Source organism: Salvelinus fontinalis, chromosome 27, assembly GCF_029448725.1.
Source record: "Salvelinus fontinalis isolate EN_2023a chromosome 27, ASM2944872v1, whole genome shotgun sequence".
Lineage (NCBI taxonomy): Eukaryota > Metazoa > Chordata > Actinopteri > Salmoniformes > Salmonidae > Salvelinus > Salvelinus fontinalis.
The window spans coordinates 13,234,673-13,257,354 of NC_074691.1; the positions used below are offsets into that span (position 1 = coordinate 13,234,673).

A 22,682-nucleotide genomic window follows, 5' to 3' on the forward strand; every position below is an offset into this window, starting at 1 on the left:
ATGCTACCACTAGAGTGAGAGCACCGCCAGCATTCAAAAGTGACCAAAACATCAGCCAGGAAGCATAGGAACTGAGAAGTGGTCTGTGGTCACCACCTGCAGAATCACTCCTTTATTGAGGGTGTCTTGCTAATTGCCTATAATTTCCACCTTTTGTCTATTCCATTTGCACAACAGCATGTGAAATTTATTGTCAATCAGTGTTGCTTCCTAAGTGGACAGTTTGATTTCACAGAAGTGTGATCTACTTGGAGTTACATTGTGTTGTTAAAGTGTTCCCTTTATTTTTTTGAGCAGTGTATATAAATTGGGGTGGCAGGCAGTATAGTGGTTAGAGCGTTGGGACATTAACCGAAAGGTTGCTGGATCGAATCCCCAAGCTGACAAGGTAAAAACGAGGCAGTTAACCCACTGTTCCTAGGCCATCATTGTAAATAAGAATTTGTTCTAAACTGACTTGCCTAGTTAAATCAAATACATTTCAATTAACAGGTGTTCCTTAAAAGTTAATTTTTGGAATTTCTTTCCTCCTTAATGCATTTGAGCCAATCAGTTGTGTTGTGACAAGGTAGATAGCCCTATTTTGTAAAAGACCGTACGTATTATGGCAAGAACAGCTAAAATAAGCAAAGAGAAAGGACTGTCCATCATTACTTTAAGACATGAAGGTCAGTCAATATGGAATATTTCAAGAACTTTGAAAGTTTCTTCAAGTGCAGTCGCAAAAACCATCAAGCGCTATGATGAAACTGGCTCTCATGAGGTCCGCCACAGGAATGGAAGACCCAGAGTTACCTCTGCTGCAGAGGATAAGTTCATTAGAGTTGCCAGCCACAGAAATTGCAGTCCAAATAAATGCTTCACAGAGCTCAAGGAACAGACACATCTCAACATCAACTGTTCAGAGGAGACTGTGTGAATCAGGCCTTCATGGTCGAATTGCTGCAAAGAAACCAGTACTAAAGGAACCAATAATAAGAAGAGACTTGCTTGGGGCAAGAAACATGAGCAATGGACATTAGACCGGTGGAAATTCGTCCTTTGGTCTGGAGTCCAAATTCGAGATTTCTTTAGGCTGCTGTCTGTAATTATTTGCCTCAGTATATTTCATGATGTGTAACAGGGCAATGATGTGACCAATCTGTGATTCAGGGCATTATTATTTAGTAAGCATAATAAAAAGCCTCAATTTTTCCAGCGGTGGTAATATCGCTAGTAGCTGATCCGTCGTCGGTATAGTGGAATCTTTTTTATGTTCATGTAAGATTTAAATGGAGGAAGCTGAGACGAGAGCAGCGCTGCTTTTCTTTCGATCCTATCAGTATCGACACATGGTCTAACGACGCACTTAGCGAACATTCTCTCTCCACTGTGTTTTGGGATCTTCGGCCATTACATTCATCCCTCTAGAGGAATTATTTTCCGACTTTGTTTAGTGACTTACTTCAATATACTTTTGTAACTCACCAAAGTTGTTAATGTCGACAAACACGTCTCTGCATACACCAGTTGTTTCTCCAGAATAGAACACACAAACTCTGGTCCGCGAATGCATCTCATAGCGTACAGAACTGACGCATTCGTGTTAGCCGGACTTACTATCACCAATCTGATAGATTGCTGTCCACATTTGCCTCTACTACCAATTTCACCATCAGTTTACAAGCCAGACACTACAGATGAGCCCTTTGGGTTAATATGAGATGTCATCTGGTTGCATCGATCATTGCATACATTACACAGCTTGTTAAATTTAAAGCATATTCCACCCCTGCAGATCCATGATGTTGATAAACCTGAGCTGGTAGCTCTGATAGGGCAGGTGTTTGAGGCGTATGTAACAGAGCACCACGCGACTGACATCCTGCAGATCCTTCTGGCGCTTGATGAAGATGCCCACTACTCGGTGGTCAGCAACACCATGACGCTATTCGAAGCCAACATGGAGGTGGGAGACTGATTTAATGCCTACCCAGCGAGGGGTCATCAACATCTTCGACAACGCCCTTAACAGAGCCGCCAAGACGGTGTCAGTGAACTCAACACAGCAAGGCTGGCACAAGGTCAAACACCACCTGCAGGCCAGAATCACAGGTAAGAGGCCCTTTCATATAGAGATCCTATTATATTAGTAGAGGGACTATATTATAGACCCTCAAAGTTCCAGAGTGGGGTGAAAGTGGCAGCCATATTGGTCAGTGCAAAATCCAAACCAGTTTAGCTATGTTTGGCAGCGAAACAGTTCATTCAGCCTCATTTACTGCCTTTAAAAAAAACATAGCTGATATGGTTGACTTGCTTAAACAAATGTGGTTTCTACTGAAAATTGAGATGTACAAACTATGGCATAAGGGGTCAATGAGTGGATAAGAGGCAATCCGTAATTTCGATTAAGACATTAATGAGCGAGGACGGACGTAGTCAATGTTCAGCACTTTTGAAATGTACAGCGGAGGAATTTAGAACATGGGCCATTCTTACAGTATTATCCCTGTACACCAAGTCAGAACCGTAGGATAAATAAAGGGGGCATATAAGCAGACAATAAAATCTCTTACAGTATCCGATGATGGCATTTCTCTAAAACAGGCTATAGGCTAAATAAATGTGCACCACCAAGTCAGAGCAGTAGGCTAAGTTAGGGAGCAAATTATTAGGGTGAGGCACATGAACTACTAACAGCTGCACAACATACAATTAGTATTGCTTTCTTAGCTACCGTATACAGTGCATTTGGAAAGTATTCAGACCCTTTGACTTTTTCCACATTTTCTTACATTACACTCTTTTTGCATTAACTTTTTTAACTCATTACTTAAGTTGCTGCTACTCTTTATTATCTATCCTGTTGCCTAGTCCCTTTATTCCTAGTTATATGTACAGTTCATTCGGAAAGTATTCAAACCCCTTTAAAAATAAAAAAATTGGCCTCCCGGGTGACGCAGTGGTCTAGGGCACTGCATCGCAGCGCTAGCTGCGCCACCAGAGTCTCTGGGTTCGCGCCCAGGCTCTGTCGCAGCCGGCCGCGACCGGGAGGTCCGTGGGGCGACGCACAATTGGCCTAGCGTCGTCCGGGTTAGGGAGGGTTTGGCCGGTAGGGATATCCTTGTCTCATCGCGCTCCAGCAACTCCTGTGGCGGGCCGGGCGCAGTGCGCGCTAACCAAGGGGGCCAGGTGCACGGTGTTTCCTCTGACGCATTGGTGCGGCTGGCTTCCGGGTTGGAGGCGCGCTGTGTTAAGAAGCAGTGCGGCTTGGTTGGGTTGTGCTTCAGAGGACGCATGGCTTTCGACCTTCGTCTCTCCCGAGCCCGTACGGGAGTTGTAGCGATGAGACAAGATAGTATTTACTAGCGATTGGATACCACGAAAATTGGGGTGAAAAAGGGGTAAAATTTTTAAAAAAGAAAAAAGAAAAAAATTGTTACATTACAGCCTTATTCTAAAATGGATTAAATGAAAATAAAATGTGAATCAATCTACACACTATACCCCATAATGACAAAGCGAAAACAGGTTTGCATATTGTTTTGCAAATGTATATATAAAAAAAAAAGAAATACCTTATTTACATACGTTTTCACTCTTTGCTATGAGACTCTGAATTAAGCTCAGGTGCATCCTGTTTCCATTGATCCTCGAGATGTTTCTTCAATTGATTGGACATGATTTAGAAAGGCACACACCTGTCTATATAAGGTCCCAAAGTTGGCAGTGCATGTCAGAGCAAAAACCGAGCCATGAGGTCGAAGGAATTGTCCGAAGAGCTCCGAAAAACAGAATTGTGTCGAAGCACAGATCTGCAACATTGAAGGTCCCCAAGAACGCAGTGGCCTCCATCATTCTTAAATGGAAGAAGTTTGGAACAACCAAGATTCTCCTAGAGCTGGCCGCCCGGCCAAACTGAGCAATCGGGGGAAAAGGGCCTTGGTCAGTGAGGTGACCAAGAACCCGAAGGTCACTCTGACAGAGCTCCAGAGTTCCTCTGTGGATATGGAAGAACCTTCCAGAAGGACAAGCATCTCTGCAGCACTCCACCAATCAGGCCTTTATGGTAGAGTGGCCAGACGGAAGCCACTCCTCAGTAAAAGGCACATGACAGCCTGCATGGAGTTTTCCAAAAGACACCTAAAGACTCTCAGACCATGAGAAACAAGATTATCTGGTCTGATGAAACCAAGATGGAACTCTTTGGCCTGAATGCCAAGCGTCACATCTGGAGGAAACCAGGCACCATCCCTACGGTGAAGCATGGTGGTGGTAGCATCATGCTGTGGGGTTGTTTTTCAGCGGCAAGGACTGGGAGACTAGTCAGGGTTGAGGGAAAAATGAACGGAGCAAAAAACAGAGAGATCCTTGGTGAAAACCTGCTCCAGAGCGCGCAGGACCTCAGACTGGGGCAAAGGTTCACCTTCCAATAGAACAACAACCCTAAGCACTCAACTAAGACAACGCAGGAGTGGCTTCGGGACACTTTCCAACTTGACAGAGCTTTAGAGGATAGGAGAAACTCCCCAAATACAGGTGTGCCACGCTTGTAGCGTCATACCCAAGAAGACTCAAAGCTTTAATCGCTACCAAAGGTGCTTCAACAAAGTACTGAGTAAAGGGTCTGAATACTTATGTAAATGTGCTATTTCAGTTTTTTTCTTTATAAATTTGCAAAAATGTATAAAACCCATTTTTTTCTTTGTCATTATGGGGTATTATGTGTAGATTGATGAGGGAAAAATGTATGTAATTACTTTTAGAATAAGGCTGGAACGTAACCTAAATGTGGAAAATGTCAAGAGGTTTGAATACTTTCCGAATGCACTGCACTCCCTGTCACATTACATAATTTATGCAGCAGCATACAGTACAAGACATTTTTGGACTCACCTTGTTGTGCTGTGTTCACGTCAACAGGAAGGTAGTGCAGAGGTCCTTCGTGGCAAATTTTGTCTTCAAACTTTGTCATTTAAAGTTTGGCATTCTCTTGATTTATGGCACTTTCAAGACAACTAGGAACTCTGAAAAAAAACAAGGTTGAATAATGACGTCAGTGATAGGGGCCCAAGTTCCCGACTTGGAATTCCGAGTTGGGCGACTGTTCCAAAATTATTTTCCCAGTCGGAGCTTGTTTCTTTCAGAGTTTCCAGTTGTCAAATCAAAATCAAATCAAATCAAATCAAATTGTATTAGTCACATACACATGGTTAGCAGATGTTAATGCAAGTGTAGCGAAATGCTTGTGCTTCTAGTTCCGACAATGCAGTAATAACAACAAGTAATCTAACCTAACAATTCCACAACTACTACCTTATACACGCAAGTGTAAAGGGATAAAGAATATGTACATAAAGATATATCAATGAGTGATGGTACAGAACGGCATAGGCAAGATGCAGTAGATGGTATAGAGTACGGTATATACATATGAGATGAGTACTGTAGGGTATGTAAACATAAAGTGGCATAGTTTAAAGTGGCTAGTGGTACATGTATTACATAAAGATGGCAAGATGCAGTAGATGATATAGAGTACAGTATATACATATACATATGAGATGGGTATGTAAACATTATATTAAGTGGCATTGTTTAAAGTGGCTAGTGGTACATTTTTACATAATTTCCATCAATTCCCATTTTTAAAGTGGCTGGAGTTGAGTCAGTATGTTGGCAGCGGCCGCTAAATGTTAGTGGTGGCTGTTTAACAGTCTGATGGCCTTGAGATAGAAGCTGTTTTTCAGTCTCTCGGTCCCTGCTTTGATGCACCTGTACTGACCTCGCCTTCTGGATGATAGCGGGGTGAACAGGCAGTGGCTTGGGTGGTTGTTGTCCTTGATGATCTTTATGGCCTTGAACTCACTGAAGTCTGAGATTTCCCAGTTCTGAATTTCCAGTTGTTTCGAACACGGAAGAAGTCATGCTGGATTGACAGCGTGGCCAATGTTGAATGTTTATCCTTTTAATCTTGGAAAAGAGACCATTAAACCCAGACTTGGACCACACACCCACTCCACTGAGTAGCAGGCTAGTGATTGCTTTGCAATGCTTGCAGTTAGCCACTGATTCCTTTCAAACCACTCATTACTGAATTTGCGATTTCCACCTTGTTGTGTAATGTTTATGTCCAACGGCCGATGAACACCGATACGTTTTATCTATAATTTATCTTCATATGACAAGGATTGAAAAGGATTTGACAGTAGATTGTTGACTTCATTCATGATGATTCACAATTCTTTTGTTCCGTTCCACTATTCTGACCAGCAAAATAAAGTTCTGAACCGCTTAGAACCAAAACAAAGTACCGGTTTATACATTTTCCTGTGTGAGCCGTCCTAGGTCAACCTCCACAAATAATTACTTTAGCCATTGTGCACTGCAGTCTGGGGTCTCACTGGTACAGACAGCAGCGTTATAATTAGCCAGAGGATGCGCTTCAAAAGGCTCTTGGTGATGTAGCCGTGTGTGTTCTGGTGGGGAATGTTACTACTACACGGCAATGTTTAAGGTCAGACCAATATCTTTCTCCTCAGGGTATGCTGGGCTCTTTTGATGACTCGATGTTTTCAACATGTTGCTCGCTCGAAATACAAAGTATGTCTCTCTGTGGAGAGGGCCGCTGTATGTGGGCTCCATCTTAAATCGAAGTTGTCTAATCTCATTGAGAAAATGGAAAGTGCTTCACATAAAAGCACTGAAGATGTGGACATAAAATGTGAATGCCATTTAAGATGCTAGATGGAGAGAGATGATGTGTTCTATGAGGCCATGATAGCATTTGGTGGGCTGGAATATTGCATTGGATCCATCATAAAGGCCTATTTTCCTTTTATACTTTGTCAGTGCGTGGGATGAAAGAAGAGCAATGTCACCTATTAAATCAAATTGTATTTTTCTCATGCACCGAATACAACAGGTGCAAACCTTACCGTGAAATGCTTCCTTACAAGCAATGTTCCTCAAAAAGAAAATCAGCACTGAGCAAATTTCTATTCTGCTGAGTGCAAACTTGAACATTGTGAAAGTTCTGTGCAACTTCCAGTGCGTGTTTACTGTGAACACTGAGGCTGTACCCGATTTAAGTTAGTTTTAACAGTGGTCAAGTAGCCTACTGTGACTAATTGATCCTAATGTAGGCCTACCAGAGTGACATATCATCAAAAACAATCAAGAAAATGCATCCCATAACATTTTAACATGGAAATAGCTGTTCTATCATTCAGCCTACAGTAGCAGCCGATGTGTGGTGTTCAATGTAGGTCTACATTCCATGAGATTTTTGAAAAAAAACATGCAGGGCTTGACATGAACCTGTTTATCCACTTGTGACTGAAAATCTGGTTGTTTGATGCAAAAACAACTTTACAAAATAAAATGCATCATTATTCACATACCATTATTACACAGAATCAGACAAGTTATACTACCCTCTGCCTATTAGCTACTTAGCTTATTCAAGCCTATCTCAAAATACAACACTGCCTCTTTAAGACAAAAAAAACTCTTTACCTGACTCACTTTTCAAAGATGTCAAGAAATGCACATATTTTATGCTCTTGTAGGAAGCAGTCACGCCCTCATTGCTGACTACAAATGATCTATAAATGGGCTAATATCTCAATAACTAGCAAAGGATATGAACAAAAGTGCACACGTTGCTACATTTAGCTCTCACTTTGCTCTCAAAACAAACGCAATCTAATCACAACCGGTCATGCTGTAAACACAGTCCAGTTCAAAGTGAATGGCACAGGTCCATATATGGCAATAGTCTATTTGCATTTAGGCTACTGCAGCTCTGATTGTTTATGGCGCACCGGTCTGTGTAGAGTACAGGCCTTAGTCGTTAGTTTTGCATAGTTTGTTTTTTTGTTTCGGTATGTTGCATTGAAAGTGGCTAATATTGTGTTGATTCGATCACAATTCCCACAGTAAAGGGAAACGTTGATAATATTAACTAACATGGAAAACTCTACAAAGTTTAATCTCGTGCTTTTCTGTGCGGGCTGATATTTGTTCTGCGTGGCAATCCCAGGGAGCTGCGCAGTGGTGGAAAAAGTACTAAATTGTCATACTTGAGTAAAAGTAAAGATACCTTAATAGAAAATTACTCAAGTAAATGAGAAGTCACCCAGTAAAATCCTACTTGAGTAAAGGTCTAAAAACATTTGGTTTTAAATATACTTAAGTATCAAAAGTAAATGGAATTGCTAAAATGTACTTAAGTATCAAAAGTAAAAGTATAAGTCATTTCAAATTCCTTATATAAAGCAATCCAGACAGCACCATTTTCTTGTTTTTTTAAATTGACGTATAGCCAGAGGCACACTCCAAACGATGCATTTGTGTTTAGTGAGTCCGCCAGATCAGAGGCAGTAGGGGTGACCAGGGATGTTCTCTTGATCAGTGTGTGAATTGGACCATTTTCCTGTCAAAATGTAACGAGTACTTTTGGGTGTCAGGGAAAATGTATTTCGTAAAAAGTACATTATTTTCATTAGGAATGTAGTGAAGTAAAAGTACAATTTGCCAAAAATATAAATAATAAAGTAAAGTACAGATACCCCAAAAACTACTTAAGTAGTACTTTAAAGCATTTTTACTTAAGTACTTTACACCACTGGAGCTGTGTGCCCCCGTAAGCGTGCAGCTTAGTGGGAACATTGCTTACAAGCCCTTAACCAACAATGCAGAGGTTTTTTTTTTTTTAAGTAAGTACGAATATATTTTCACAAAAAATACAGAAAAAGTTTTACAAAATGTAACACTTGAGGCTATATACAGGGGGCACCGGTACCGAGTCAATGTGCGGGGCTACAGGTTAATCAAGGTCATTGAGGTCATATGTACACTATCGTTTTTGAAAGAAAAGCACATTTTTTGTCCATTAAAATAACATCAAATTGATCTGAAATACAGTGTAGACATTGTTAATGTTGTAAATGACTATTGTACCTGGAAACAGCAGATTTTTTATGGAATATCTACAACATCTACAGAGGCCCATTATCAGCAACAATCACTCCTGTGTTCCAAGGGCATGTTGTGTTAGCTAATCCAAGTTTATCATTTTAAAAGGCTAATTGATCATTAGAAAACCCCTTTTGCAATTATGTTAGCACAGCTGAAAACTGTTGTACTGATTAAAGAAGCAATACAACTGGCCTTCTTTAGACTAGTTGAGTATCTGGAGCATCAGCATTTGTGGGTTCGATTACAGGCTCAAAAGGGCCAGAATAAACTCATCAGTCTATTCTTGTTCTGAGAAATTAAGGCTATTCCATGCGAGAAATTGAATAGAAACTGAAGATCTCGTACAATGCTGTGTACTACTCCCTTCACAGAACAGTGCAAACTGGCCCTAACCAGAATAGAAAGAGGAGTGGGAGGTCCCGGTGCACAACTGAGGAAGAGGACAAGTACATTAGAGTGTCTAGTTTAAGAAACAGATGCCTCACAAGTCCTCAACTGGCAGCTTCAATAAAGAGTACCCGCAAAACACCCGTCTCAACATCAACAGTAAAGAGGCAACTCCAGGATGCTGGCCTTATTTTAGATTAATTCAGACTATTTTCAGAAGTTCTGCTTGGAGCAAATCAAACCTAGTATGCGGGCGCTTTTAAGCTACCTCCCTTTGAACTCTCTCCATTAGGTACTTTTATCCACTGAAAATCAATACTGTAGGCTACTTAACAGATGTACAGCAAGGCAACAACTTGTGCCAGATGTGTAGGCCAAGCATTTTTTTATTCTTCTATGTAGTGTGTTTTATTTGACTCATGCAGGATGTAAGCGCTCTCTCCTCAATACAAGACTGGGTAGAGATCCCCATCTGATGGTGTATATTGAGCATGACAAGTAATGCTGAACTTTTAAGTTCCAAGTATGTTGGTGCAGTTGTATTATCAATTCTGATTTAAAGTCTAGTCCAGTGCTCCTTGGTCTATTTGATGTCCATAACCTTAACTTTCTCTGCTGAATGTGTCATCAGGCCTCAGGTCTTCCTGTGTGTCCAGAGCTCACCAGGGAGAACATCCCCAAGTCTCGGAACGCGGATCACTTCCTGTTCGTAACAGACACGGTCATCCGCACCAGTGTGACCAAAGTCCTGGAGTACAAGAGGGACTAAATGTGTGCCGTCATGTGCTCTAAGTGCAGTCATGTGCTCTCCCTGCAAGCTGACTTTCCCACCTACTGCCAGATGGAGCTCCCACCTACTGCCCCAACCAGGACCTCTGCAACTCCAAGTTCACCTGCCACCAAGTTCACCTACCCAGCAGCTTGCAGGGACTAACCGCAGATTAAGATCCAGGAGCAGGTGATTGACTGACTGGGGGACAAGAGGCTATAGCTCTGTTTTACACATTGTATAACCCTACTGTGGGTTGAAGGTGGAATAGCCTGTTAAATAACATCTGCAAACAGAAATTATAAGCCTATATTTGATCAGACTGCGGCTTCCCACTGGGCACAGATGTCAATTCAATGTCTATTCCACGTTGGTTCAACATAATTTGATTCAACCAGTGTGTGCCCAGTGGGTTGTGACTATGATGCAGTATTACAGTTGACGTCACAGTGTGATTTGTTACATAAAGGATGTTGTCATATTACGGGATTTTTTTTAAACAATTATTTGTTTTGCAGAGGTGACATCATTATGTTGCCAGGTAGATTGTGACATCACTGAGTATTGAAATTCCACAGTGTGATGTGTGACCAATGATGTCATAATACTGTACGATATATGGATGTTACATTGGGGTGTCATTTTGTTTATGATAACTTCACAATACTGTATGATTGGCTTTCAACGAAGATGAAGTCATAGTAGATGAATAGGAATGTTTTTAATGAATAGGAATGTTTTTAAAGGGATTAGTGACATCACAATGAATGTTGGGCTTATTCTCTAAAATCTCATTATGGTGATTAAGAATGTTAACAAGACGATGTCACAGTGCATGGAGTAGTTTGTCAGCGATGGAAGTCGCTGTATGAGGTCGCACGTTGTGAACTGGATCTAGTGTTGAAAGCCACCTTTATTGAAGTGAACAATGAGCAGACCATGGCAGCTCTGGTCCTAGAGGACATGCAGAAGGAGTTTGACTAGCTCTGGGACAAACATGACCCTATAGCTGGTACATAGAAACTAACCTAACTAACTGTTGCCATATAGATTTAAATACAACTTTTACATTTATTTAATAGTCATTATTACATGATAAATACTATGAGAGGAGATGGACATAAAGTGTTTATGGAATTTGATTGTTGTTCTTTTTCCATTCCGAAGGCAGGAAACAGATTCTCATGAGTCTGTGCCCACAGGTGTTTGGAATGTACGTAGTTAAGTTATCTGTTGCTATGGTGTTAGCCGGTGGGGTGCAAAGAATAGATCCCTCTGGAACAAAGGTAAGAGATATGTATCCTTGTTCTAAACATGGGCCCATTTCTCTCACATACAGTTGAAGTTGGAAGTTTACAAATACCTTAGCCAAATACATTAAACTCAGTTTTTCACAAATCCTGACATTTAATCCTAGTAAAAATTCCCTGTCTTAGGTCAGTTAGGATCACCACTTTATTTTAAGAATGTGAAATGTCAGAATAATAGTAGAGAGAATTATTAATTTCGGCTTTTATTTCTTTCATCACATTCCCAGTGGGTTAGAAGTTTACATAGACTCAATTAGTATTTGGTAGCATTGCCTTTAAATTGTTTAACTTGGGTCAAACGCTTCAGGTAGCCTTCCACAAGCTCACAAGCCCATTCCTCATGACATATGGTGTAACTGAATCATGTTTGTAAGCCTCCTTGCTCACACAAGCTTTTTCAGTTCTGCCCACAAATATTCTGTAGGATTAAGGTCAGGGCTTTGTGATGGCCACTCCAATACCTTGACTTTGTTGTCCTTAAGCCATTTTGCCACAACTTTGAAAGTATGCTTGGGGTCATTGTCAATTTGGAAGACCCATTTGCAACCAAGCTTTAACTTCCTGATTGATGTCTTGAGATGTTGCCTTAATATATTCACACAATTGTCCTACCTCATGATGCCATCTATTTTGTGAAGTGCACCAGTCGCTCCTGCAGCAATGCACCCCACAACATGATGCTGATACCCACGTGCTTCACAGTTGGGATGGTGTTCTTCGGCTTATAAGCATCCCCCTTTTTCCTTCACACATAGCGGTGGTCATTATGGCCAAACAGTTCTATTTTTGTTTCATCAGACCAGAGGATATTTGTCCAAAAAGTACGATCTTTGTCCCCATGTGCAGTTGCAAACCGTAGTCTGTCTTTTTTATGGCGGTTTTGGAGCAGTGGCTTCTTCCTTGCTGAGTGGCCTTTCAGGTTATGTCGATGTAGGACTCGTTTTACTGTGGATATAGATACTTTTGTACCTGTTTCCTCCAACATCTTCACAAGGTCCTTTGCTGTTCTGGGATTGATTTGCACTTTTCGCACCAAAGTATGTTCATCTCTAGGAGACAGAACGCATCTCCTTTCGAGCGGTATGACAGCTGCGTGGTCCCATGGTGTTTATACTTGCGTACTATTGTTTGTACAGATGAATGTGGTACCTTCAGGCATTTGGAAATTGCTCCCAAGGATGAACCAGACTTGTGGAGGTCTCCATTTCTTTTCTGAGGTATTGGCTGATTTTTTTTATTTGCCTATGATGTCAAGCAAAGAGGCATTGAGTTTGGAGGTGGTCCTTGAAATTCATCCACAGGTACACCTCCAATTGACTCAAATGATGCCTATCAGAAGCTTCTAAAGCCATGACATCATTTTCTGGAATTTTCCAAGATGTTTAAAGGCACAGTCAACTTAGTCTATGTAAACTTCTGACCCACTGGAATTGTGATACAGTGAAATAATCTGTCTGTAAACAATTGTTGGAAAAATAACTTGTGTCATGCACAAAGTAGATGTCCTAACCGGCTTGCCAAAACTATAGTTTGTGGAGTGGTTGAAAAACGAGTTTTAATGACTCCAACCTAAGTGCATGTAAACTTCCAACTTCAACTGTATCTTATATACTGCAAATAACCGTGTCCATGTTAATATCTGATTCTAGATCTGTATTTAGGTCCTTGTTTAAGGGGAGTCTCATCTTCTGCAGGTGGGAAGTTTCTGAAGTACGCTGCTAAAATCACTCCCCTCTCAGTCCTCACTGCTGGGATCTGCTCTCCTACCGCAGGTCTGTCTGACCTCTGCTGGTGCATCTGATACAGTGCACTTTGCTTAGAAGAATCCATGAAATAACCACTTATAGTAGTAAAAAATGTAGTGTGTGTCACGGTGGCAGCCGTGAAGGACTCTTGGGAGTGGCATCTAGAGGCAGGAGCTCTGGTGTTCAACAGCATCAAAGACCACGACCGCACCAGTATCCACGGAACCATGGCGAAGCAGACCATCAGTGTGGCCAAGGTGCAGGGTAAAGAAAATACCGTTTTTATATGTATATAGTCATAATATAATTCCAGAGGGCGGTTCTATAAAGCCTCTTGCTCTACTGTATAGAAATCCTATCTTGCACTCAAAATTGGTCTTTACTTCTGTTGTGGGTTGAGAGTTAGACATATCGAACACGATAATGTCAGTAGGCCTTCAAAAGATAACGACATAATGACACACATAATGCCTCTTTCTATTGCCTCCATTGACTTTTTGCCGTCTATTTCCCTCTGTATTTCCCTCTGTCTTTCCCAGCATGGTGTGTAAACTGAACACCAGGACAACCATCTTGGCAGCCACCAACCCTTAAGGGCCAGTTTTACCCCAACATGCCTGTGTCGGTCAACGTGGCCCTTACCATCCCTCTGCTCAGCCGCTTTGACCTGGTCCTGGTCCTACTGGATGTTAGAGATTGATTCAGAGGGAAGGACTCTCCGGCCAATTAATGACATAGGATCAGTTGAAGTACAGAACAGGGATCAAATAAAAGCATCTCTCTAGAAGTGGAGTGTAACAGCACTGCTCTTAGTGCCTGAGATATCCACCAATTACAGAGGAATCACTGGGATATGATATCGTTAAGTTACGCTACGCTGCAAATTAGACTTGAGACCTCGTCTGGTCGTTCTTCCCCGGAAGCCAGCACATGATGATTTGCATAATATAATTCCCACACTATTTGCATGAGGAAGAACTATGTTGAATAAAAGCCAATGATGTATACTCTCTACGTCATCGCCCCAGTTTAATCGGTGCTCTGTGTCATTATCAAGACGACCACTCAGAGCTGTGGTTACTGAAGGCTGGGTCCTACTCATTACGGAAAAATTTAGCAAAATGTTTTGCAACTGAAAACAATTCTTAACAAACAGTCCTTCTGTCTGGTGACTTGTAAGTAAGCATTTCACGGTAAGGTCTACACCTGTTGTATTCGGCACATGTGACAAATACAAATTTGATTTGATAATGAATACGACCCTGATAAATAATAACCCCTTCATCTGCCCTCCAGGAGCTCCCAGCCAGTCATAGGTGTCTCTGTGGTGCATGGAGAAGATGAAGGCCTATTTCTGCCTTACCAAGGGGCTGCAGCCGCGGGTGTCTGAGGAGGCCAACTCCATTCTGTCCAGAGGCTACTACCAGTTGCAGAAGCAAAGTGACAGCAGGAACGCAGCCCACACCACCCACCGCATGCTGGAGAGCCTCAGCCGCCTGGCAGAGCGCGGGACAAATATAATATCATTATTTTCCTTCTGCACTCAATTAGGTTTAGTTCATTTACTAAGGTGTTTAGTATTTACTGAAACTGTAATAATTCATATTTATTATCATATTTATTGTATGAATGTTTTATACTATAGTCGTTCATATGTGATCAAACAGCTTATTATTTCTCTTGGTCCTTGCAGCACGTGCCAGGTTGATGTTTCCAGACACTGTCACTGTGGAGGATGCTGTTGTCGAGGTCTCCATCACGGAGTGCTCTATGCAGCTAGGAAACCGTTATATGTCGTTACATTTTACAATTTCATTGAGTGTATATGGTAATGTCATTAGCCCAACACTTCATGACACGCATCACATGAAATGGAAATGCAAGTGTCTGGGAGATTGGTTGTGTGTCTGCGCCTTAGGGGGCGCTCTCCTGGGAGATAGAAATGCTCTGCACATGTCATTTCCTGACAAACCCAGTCAGCAGTACCTGCCTCATGCAGGGCGACACATCTCCTGCACATAGAGTTGATCAGGCTGTTGATTGTGGCCTGTGGAATGTTGTCCCACTCATCTTCAATGGCTGTGCGAAGTTGCTGGATATTGGAATTCGAACACGCTGTTATACACATCGATCCAGAGCATCCCAAACATGCTCAAGGGGTGACATATGTGGTTAGTATGCAGGCCATGGAAGAATTGGGACATTTTCAGCTTCCAAGAATTGTGTACAGATCCTTGCGACATGGTATCGTGCATTATCATGCTGAAACATGAGTTGATGGCGGCGGGTGAATGGCACGACAATGGGCCTTGGGATCTCGTCACGGTTTCTCTGTGCATTCAAATTGCCATCGATAAAATGCAATTCTGTTCGTTATCCATAGCTTATACCTGCCCATACCATAACCCCACCGCCACCATGGGGCACTCTGTTCACAACATTGACGTCAGCAAACTGCTCACCCACACAACGCTATACATGTTGCCTGCTATTGGCTCGGTACAGTTGAAACTGGGATTCATCTGTGAAGATCACACTTCTCCAGCATGCCAGTGGCCATTGAAGGTGAGTATTTGCCCACTGAAGTCGCATACGACACGCCGAACTGCAGTCAGGTCAAGACCCTGGTGAGGATGACAAGCACGCAGATGAGCTTCCCTGAGACGGTTTCTGACAGTTTGTGCAGAAATTATTTGGTTGTGCAAATCCACAGTTTCATCAGCTGTCCGAAGCGCTGGTCTCAGACGATTCCGCAGGTGAAGAAGCCGGATGTTGAGGTCCTGGGCTGGCATGGTTACACCTGGTCTGCGGTTGTGAGGCTGGTTGGAAGTACTACCAAATTCTCAAAAATTACGTTGGAGGCAGCTTATGGTAGAGAAATTATCATTCAGTTATCTGTCAACAGTTCTGGTGGACATTCCTGCAGTCAGCATGCCAACAAAACATGAGACATCTGTGGCATTGTGTTGTGTGACAAAATTGCACATTTTAGAGTGGCCTTTTATTGTCCCCAGCACAAGGTGCACCTATGTAATGATCATGCTGTTTATTCAGATTCTTGATATGCCACACCTGTCAGGTGGATGGATTATCTTGGCAAAGGAGAAATTCTCACTAACAGGGATGTAAACAAATTTGTGCACAAAATTTGAGAGAAATAAGCTTTTGTGCGTATGGAACATTTCTGGGATCTTTAATTTCAGCTCATGAAACATGGGACCAACACTTTACATGTTGCATTTATATTTTTGTTCAGTATAAATCCCATTTATAACATCTCCCCACCAACATATAATCTCTAAACCCTAGCCCAGTTAAAGTACTGAATACAATTCTCTGTGAAGGAGTAAGATTTCCCTCTCATATACAGTGAGTCATTGTGCTTTCTTTAGGCTGCAGAATAATGAGCCATGCTCCCCTAAAGTAGAACAGAAAAATGTACTCCTCTGCACAACACAATGATCTGAGCATTGGTTGTCATTACGTAGAGAAGAGCTCTAATGCTCCGATAAGGTGGCCGGGGAGCTCTGACATCACCACAGACTCAGAGAGTGGACTGGACTGGTTCCACTCACTGGCCGGCCCAGATGGGTGAGGAGACACCACCTCACCCATTACATCATCCACACAACACAACCGCAACATCCACACAAGACAACCACAACTCTTCCTCAAAGCAGGCCCGAAACCTGCCAACCCCCCCCCCCCCCCCCCCCCCCCCGCCGCCCCGACCACCCCCCGGTCGTTGCCAGGCAACAGTGGTGCTGCACGCAAGAGTGGGAGATCGCCTGTGTGCGATAAGATGCCAAGGAAAACTGCTGTGGAGGAGGCTGTAGAGAGAGAGCGGTAGAGGGAGCTATAGGGGGAGCTGTAGGGAGAGCTATAGGGAGAGCTGTAAGGGGAGCTGTAGGGGGAGCTGTAGGGAGAGCTGTAGGGAGAGCTGTAGGGGGAGCTGTAGGTTGGAGCTATAGGGAGAGCTGTAGGGAGACCTATAGGGAGAGCTGTAGGGGGAGCTGTAGGGAGAGCTGTAAGGGGAGCTGTAGGGAGAGCTATAGGGAGAGCTGTAGGGGGAGCTGTAGGTTGGAGCTATAGGGAGAGCTGTAGGGAGAGCTGTAGGGGGAGCTGTAGGGAGAGCTGTAAGGGGAGCTGTAGGGAGAGCTATAGGGAGAGCTGTAAGGGGAGCTGTAGGGAGAGCTATAGGGAGAGCTGTAAGGGGAGCTGTAGGGAGAACTATAGGGAGAGCTATAAGGGGAGCTGTAGGTTGGAGCTATAGGGAGATCTGTAGGGGGAGCTGTAGGGAGAGCTATAGGGAGAGCTGTAAGGGGAGCTGTAGGGAGAGCTGTAGGTTGGAGCTATAGGGAGATCTGTAGGGGGAGCTGTAGGGAGAGCTATAGGGAGAGCTGAAAGGGGAGCTGTAGGGAGAGCTGTAGGGGGAGCTGTAGGGAGAGCTGTAGGGGGAGCTGTAGGGAGATCTGTAAGGGGAGCTGTAGGGAGAGCTGTAGGGGGAGCTGTAGGTTCAAGGTTCAAAACGATATCTTAACCGCCATTGATAAGAAACAATACTGTGCAGCCGTATTCATTGACCTGGCCAAGGCTTTCGACTCTGTCAATCACCACATCCTCATCGGCAGACTCAACAGCCTTGGTTTTTCAAATGATTGCCTCGCCTGGTTCACCAACTACTTCTCCGACAGAGTTCTTCAGTGTGTCAAATCTGAGGGCCTGTTGTCCGGGCCTCTGGCAGTCTCTATGGGGGTGCCACAGGGTTCAATTCTTGGGCCGGCTCTCTTCTCTGTATATATCAATGATGTCGCTCTTGCTGCTGGTGAGTCTCTGACCCATCTCTAAGCAGACGACACCATTCTGTATACTTCTGGCCCTTCTTTGGACACTGTGTTAACAACCCTACAGACAAGCTTCAATGCCATACAACTCTCCTTCCGTGGCCTCCAACTGCTCTTAAATACAAGTAAAACTAAATGCATGCTCTTCAACCGATCGCTGCCTGCACCTGCCCGCCCGTCCGGCATCACTACTCTGGACGGTTCTGACTTAGAATATGTGGACAACTACAAATACCTAGGTGTCTGGTTAGACTGTAAACTCTCCTTCCAGACTCACATAAAACATCTCCAATCCAAAGTTAAATCTAGAATTGGCTTCCTATTTCGCAACAAAGCCTCCTTCACTCATGCTGCCAAACATACCCTTGTAAAACTGACTATCTTACTGATCCTCGACTTTGGCGATGTCATTTACAAAATAGCCTCCAACACCCTACTCAACAAATTGGATGCAGTCTATCACAGTGCCATCCGTATTGTCACCAAAGCCCCATATACTACCCACCACTGTGACCTGTACGCTCTCGTTGGCTGGCCCTCGCTTCATACTCGTCGCCAAACCCACTGGCTGCAGGTCATCTACAAGACCCTGCTAGGTAAAGTCCCGCCTTATCTCTGCTTGCTGGTCACCATAGCTGCACCCACCCGTAGCAAGCGTTCCAGCAGGTATATCTCACTTGTCACCCCCAAAGTCAATTCCCCCTTTGGCCGCCTCTCCTTCCAGTTCTCTGCTGCCAATGACTGGAACGAACTACAAAAATCTCTGAAACTGGAAACACTTATCTCCCTCACTAGCTTTAAGCACCAGCTGTCAGAACAGCTCACAGATCACTGCACCTGTACATAGCCCATCTATAAATAGCCCAAACAATTCCCTCTTCCCCTACTGTATTTATTTATTTATTTTGCTCCTTTGCACCCCAGTATTTCTACTTTGCACACTCATCTACTGTCATCTACTCTCATCTACCTCCCTTATCTCACCTCATTTGCTCACATTGTATATAGACTTATTTTTCTACTGTATTATTGACTGTATGTTTGTTTTACTCCATGAGTAACTCTGTGTTGTTATATGTGTCGAACTGCTTTGCTTTATCTTGGCCAGGTCGCAGTTGTAAATGAGAACTTGTTCTCAACTTGCCTACCTGGTTAAATAAAGGTGAAAAAAAGTAGGGAGAGCTGTAGGGAGAGCTGTAGGGCGAGCTAGTTAAAGTAGTTAAAGACACATCCAGCTCTGTGGTACAGAAAGTGTCTAAGAAGTTGCGAGACAAACGGCTCAGAGAGATGACTAATGTTCCCCTGCAGGCAAAGGAATCTGTGGGAGGAGGCAGCACCAGCAAAGACCTCATAGACCATCTAGAGCAGGGAAGAAATGCAACTCAAAGAAGAACAATGTCCCTTGTAACCTTCCGTCTGGAGACCAGGACCCCTCTGATACTGTGGGGGCATGGGAAGAAGAACTGCGCTCATAGTTCACAGGGTTCACATTTAAGCCAAGAGAGAAGATGTCCCACACTAAACTTCTGCCCTTATCCTGACAGCTCAGACTTTCACACAGAGAATAGAGGTCCACATAGCAAAGCAAACCCACAGAACAGAGACAATCATAACACAGCTTCTTCTGCGACAGAGAAAGACAGAACAGAAAAGGGAATGAGTGAGAAACAGTGTTACAAAGACAGGCCAGCAGAGGGCAACAGTGCAGCCAAGAAGCTGAGACTGAGGGTTCAGTCTGCCGAAAAAAACTTGTGTGGTCCCAGGGCAGAGGGAAGTGGTGGTGGTGGGGGGGATCATGGGACAGAGCAGAAACGCCAGCAGCAGCTGCTGAGCAGACCAAGCAGTATGGCTCCAGGTGAGAACAGAACTACATCAACAACACCCACAGAGCCACCACCACCCCCATTACAGCCAGACCACCCAAAGCCCACTGTGGCGGCCTCTACCCTGGCCAAACTCTCCAGCTTCTCCTTCACAACCCCAAAAGACCAGGAAGTTACAACCCCAAAAACAACTCTTACATCAGATGCTTAGGTAACCTCCTCCATAGAGCTTAAAGCAGGGGACCAGGACACAAGGACACAAGCTATCACCAACATACAGCAGAGGACAGGGACGCAAGCTAAAGCCTCTACAGAGGATAGGACTGAGACAGGGGTTAGTGGAGGCAAAGACTTACAGACAGTCAACAGTAAGGGCCAGACCCCTGCTGGAGATTCTAAAAAGAGGAAGTGTTTTGAGCTGGGCTCTGAAGGCCTTTTCTCTGGCTTCTCTATGTTCAGCTCCTCCAACTTCGATGATGATGATTTGGATGTGGCCTGGGACAAGGAGTCAGTGAAAAAAGCAAAAATGGCACAATGTTTGAAACAGTAATGTACTGAATATTATTTGTGACTTGTCACCGTGTGTGTACATGCATGCGTGTGTGTTGTATTCTCACGAATTTGTATAAATATGCAGATCAGTGTTTGATTATGAGATTCATTATTGACTTGATGTCATGCTGCTGGCTATTGAACAGGAATTATGCCATAGATACAATCTAGTGAAACTATTTATTCTCTTAATGAAACCTATCTTGTGTCACAATATTTTTTTTATTTAACTAGGCAAGTCAGTTAAGAACAAATTCTTATTTACAATGACAGCCTACCGGGGAACCTTGTTCAGGGGCAGAACGACAGATTTCTACCTCATAGGCTCGGGGATTCGATCCAGCAACCTTTACGGTAACTGGCCCAACGCTCTAACCACTAGGCTACCTGCTGCCCCTGAAATAATGCTGTTATATGAGGTAGTAAAACTTAAATATGACTAATTTGTTCATATGAGGCTGCAAATGGCACATTTTCACCATGGAATGGGCAATATCACACGCTCCATGAAAACTTGCAATATTGCTGTAGGCAGAAGTTATGTTCATTCAGTCATAAAAGTCCGGCACCAATCAATATGTGTGATAACTGACATGGCCCTACATTTGCCTAAAGCTATGTATTATGATTATGATGTGGTATGTAATGGTTTCATCTTCTTAACCACTTCCAAAAAGCATAGCACCAAAGGGAGCATGGCTGTTGTCATGACTACATGGATGGCATTCCAAAGAGAAGCTTCATGAAAGCTCCTCAGCAAAAGCTAATGGGATCGGAGGAAGTTTGGAAGATGTGTCACACCCTGATCTGTTTCCAGGCCCCCCCTCCCCTCCCCTCCCCGTCTCGTCTCATCGATGGCTATCCGGCATGCATGGTGAGGTGCCTCCTGAGTGTTTGACCTCGGGGCAGGGGTTTCCAGCACCTGGTTGACTGGGAGGGTTATGGCCCGGAGGAGAGGTGCTGGGTCCCCGCTAAGGACATCCTGGACACGGCCCTCATCGCTGACTTTCACCGCCGGCATCCCGGTCAACCAGGTATGTGACCGCGCAGGACGCCAGGTGGTACAACCTAGAGGGGGGGGGGGGGGGGGGGGGGGGCTAGTACTGTCACACCCTGATCATGTTTCACCTGTCTTGTGCTTGTCTCCACCCCCCACCAGGTGTCTCCCATTTGTTCCCATTATCTTCTGTGTATTTATACCAGTGGTTTATGTTTGTCTGTTGCCAGTTAGTCTCGTCAAGCCTACCAGCGTGTTTTTCCACACTCCTGTTTGTCTAATACCTGTTTTCTAGTCCTCCCAGTTCCGACCTTTTCTGGCCTGCCCTGAGCCCGCCTGCCATATTATTCTGCCTGCCCTGACCTCGAGCCTGCCTGCCGTTCTGTACCCATCTGACTCTGACCTGGTTTACGAACTTCTGCTTGTCCTCGACCTGCCTCTTGCCTGCCCCTTGTCTATTAATAAATATCAGAGACTCAAACCATCTGCCTCCTGTGTCTGCATTTGGGTCTCGTCCTGTTTCGTTATAAGATGTGTTGGCTGAGTTTAGGCAAGGACACTAATAGTATCAATCCATCACTTCTCGTAAGTAACATTTAAGAAGATGGAAACAAATCAACCAGATCTCCTTAGGAACGACAAACCGAAGAGGCTCTACGAATCAGCCACTTGCATAAAGGTAACGTATGGAGATGCACTGCACACATTACAATCATATCGACCCAACTTGCTGAAGCATGTCTTTTGTTCTAGTTGGTGTAGGTCAGACTGCTCAATGTCAGCCAGACAGCCAGACCATCCCCAGTGAGGTGGTGTGCTGGTGATGTTAATGGAGGAAGGTCGGAGGTGGGTGACAACAGGAGGTAAGAGGAGGAGTTAATGGATCCTAACTTCCTGCAGATGAAGAAGCAGCCTCATCAATAATGAATAGACATTGATTAGCCATCCGCCCATCTGTCTACTACCACATACCTCACCCAATCACTGCATGATGTCAGCCTTCTCTTGTTTTCCAGCAGTTTTATTCTGATTTTCAGGAGCATTGTATTTCTCATTTGTCCTCTACAGTGTTTCTGAGGTTCTTCTAGTCTCAGTTCAAAGGATTGAATGTTTTGTCAGAATAATATTGGCACGGGTATAATATGTCATGTGAAGTGCATGTGCTTATAATATTCACAGCTTTTAGAAGTGCTGTACTTTGAAAATTTGCCGTTTGACCTATAATACTTTCTTTTATAATAAAATGAGCTATACCTATTCAATTTCGAAGAGGTGAAAGTCCTGAAGGATT

The 22,682-nt window shown here is 43.6% G+C and overlaps 1 pseudogene; it reads left to right on the forward strand.

Annotated features, from left to right (window-relative positions):
• Positions 1 to 1,549: 1,549 nt before the first annotated feature.
• LOC129825637 (DNA helicase MCM9-like) lies at positions 1,550 to 21,439 on the forward strand (annotated as a pseudogene).
• The last annotated feature ends 1,243 nt before the right edge of the window (positions 21,440 to 22,682 follow it).